Below are 2500 nucleotides of genomic sequence, written 5' to 3' on the forward strand. Positions count from 1 at the left end.
GTAGGACGTCGCGACCCGCTGGGTGCCGGCCTACGGCCCGGGTGCGCAGCCTGTCCTTCCGCGGGCCTCGGTTCGCGTCTGTTGGGCAGAGCCCCGGTGTCCTGGCTGGCTGCCCGGCGGTATATCTGGAGGAGTCGATTCGCCCCTTTGGGCGCTCGGGCTCCCGGCAAGCGCGCGCGGTTCTTCCCGGATGACGGACCTACCTGGCCCGGCCCCGGACCCGCGCCGCTGTTGGCTCGGGATGCTCTCGGGCGGAATAATCGCTCCCGTCAGCGGCGCTTCAGCTTTGGACAATTTCACGACCCGTCTTGAAACACGGACCAAGGAGTCTAACATGTGCGCGAGTCATTGGGCTGTACGAAACCTAAAGGCGTAATGAAAGTGAAGGTCTCGCCTTGCGCGGGCCGAGGGAGGATGGGGCTTCCCCGCCCTTCACGGGGCGGCGGCCTCCGCACTCCCGGGGCGTCTCGTCCTCATTGCGAGGTGAGGCGCACCTAGAGCGTACACGTGGGACCCGAAAGATGGTGAACTATGCCTGGCCAGGACGAAGTCAGGGGAAACCCTGATGGAGGTCCGTAGCGATTCTGACGTGCAAATCGATCGTCGGAGCTGGGTATAGGGGCGAAAGACTAATCGAACCATCTAGTAGCTGGTTCCCTCCGAAGTTTCCCTCAGGATAGCTGGTGCTCGTACGAGTCTCATCCGGTAAAGCGAATGATTAGAGGCCTTGGGGCCGAAACGACCTCAACCTATTCTCAAACTTTAAATGGGTGAGATCTCCGGCTTGCTTGATATGCTGAAGCCGCGAGCAAACGACTCGGATCGGAGTGCCAAGTGGGCCACTTTTGGTAAGCAGAACTGGCGCTGTGGGATGAACCAAACGCCGAGTTAAGGCGCCCGAATCGACGCTCATGGGAAACCATGAAAGGCGTTGGTTGCTTAAGACAGCAGGACGGTGGCCATGGAAGTCGGAATCCGCTAAGGAGTGTGTAACAACTCACCTGCCGAAGCAACTAGCCCTGAAAATGGATGGCGCTGAAGCGTCGTGCCTATACTCGGCCGTCAGTCTGGCAGTCATGGCCGGTCCTTGCGGCCGGCCGCGAAGCCCTGACGAGTAGGAGGGTCGCGGCGGTGGGCGCAGAAGGGTCTGGGCGTGAGCCTGCCTGGAGCCGCCGTCGGTGCAGATCTTGGTGGTAGTAGCAAATACTCCAGCGAGGCCCTGGAGGGCTGACGCGGAGAAGGGTTTCGTGTGAACAGCCGTTGCACACGAGTCAGTCGATCCTAAGCCCTAGGAGAAATCCGATGTTGATGGGGGCCGTCATAGCATGATGCACTTTGTGCTGGCCCCCGTTGGGCGAAAGGGAATCCGGTTCCTATTCCGGAACCCGGCAGCGGAACCGATACAAGTCGGGCCCCTCTTTTAGAGATGCTCGTCGGGGTAACCCAAAAGGACCCGGAGACGCCGTCGGGAGATCGGGGAAGAGTTTTCTTTTCTGCATGAGCGTTCGAGTTCCCTGGAATCCTCTAGCAGGGAGATAGGGTTTGGAACGCGAAGAGCACCGCAGTTGCGGCGGTGTCCCGATCTTCCCCTCGGACCTTGAAAATCCGGGAGAGGGCCACGTGGAGGTGTCGCGCCGGTTCGTACCCATATCCGCAGCAGGTCTCCAAGGTGAAGAGCCTCTAGTCGATAGAATAATGTAGGTAAGGGAAGTCGGCAAATTGGATCCGTAACTTCGGGATAAGGATTGGCTCTGAGGATCGGGGCGTGTCGGGCTTGGTCGGGAAGTGGGTCAGCGCTAACGTGCCGGGCCTGGGCGAGGTGAGTGCCGTAGGGGTGCCGGTAAGTGCGGGCGTTTAGCGCGGGCGTGGTCTGCTCTCGCCGTTGGTCGGCCTCGTGCTGGCCGGCGGTGCAGGATGCGCGCGCCTGCGCGGCGTTCGCGCCCCGGTGCTTCAACCTGCGTGCAGGATCCGAGCTCGGTCCCGTGCCTTGGCCTCCCACGGATCTTCCTTGCTGCGAGGCCGCGTCCGCCTTAGCGTGCTCCTCCGGGGGCGCGCGGGTGCGCGGATTCTCTTCGGCCGCCATTCAACGATCAACTCAGAACTGGCACGGACTGGGGGAATCCGACTATCTAATTAAAACAAAGCATTGCGATGGCCCTAGCGGGTGTTGACGCAATGTGATTTCTGCCCAGTGCTCTGAATGTCAACGTGAAGAAATTCAAGCAAGCGCGGGTAAACGGCGGGAGTAACTATGACTCTCTTGATGTAGCCAAATGCCTCGTCATCTAATTAGTGACGCGCATGAATGGATTAACGAGATTCCCGCTGTCCCTATCTTCAGATTCCGAGATGCCTTTACAATAGTCTATTGGATTATTGTAAGGGTCGTACTGTTGAATGGCCGGCAGGAAACCGCAAAGTAATTAAAAAGATCACAAAAGGCTGTCCACAAGGGTCAGTATGTGGACCTATATTTTGGGATGTGACGATAGAGCCTCTA

At 59.1% G+C, this 2500-nt stretch overlaps 1 pseudogene; it reads left to right on the forward strand.

Annotated features, from left to right (window-relative positions):
* Positions 1-2500, forward strand: part of LOC126430960 (large subunit ribosomal RNA) — a 6560-nt pseudogene that overhangs the window by 618 nt on the left and 3442 nt on the right.

The sequence above is a fragment of the Schistocerca serialis genome, unplaced genomic scaffold (genome assembly GCF_023864345.2).
Source record: "Schistocerca serialis cubense isolate TAMUIC-IGC-003099 unplaced genomic scaffold, iqSchSeri2.2 HiC_scaffold_1072, whole genome shotgun sequence".
Classification (NCBI taxonomy): Eukaryota; Metazoa; Arthropoda; class Insecta; order Orthoptera; family Acrididae; genus Schistocerca; species Schistocerca serialis.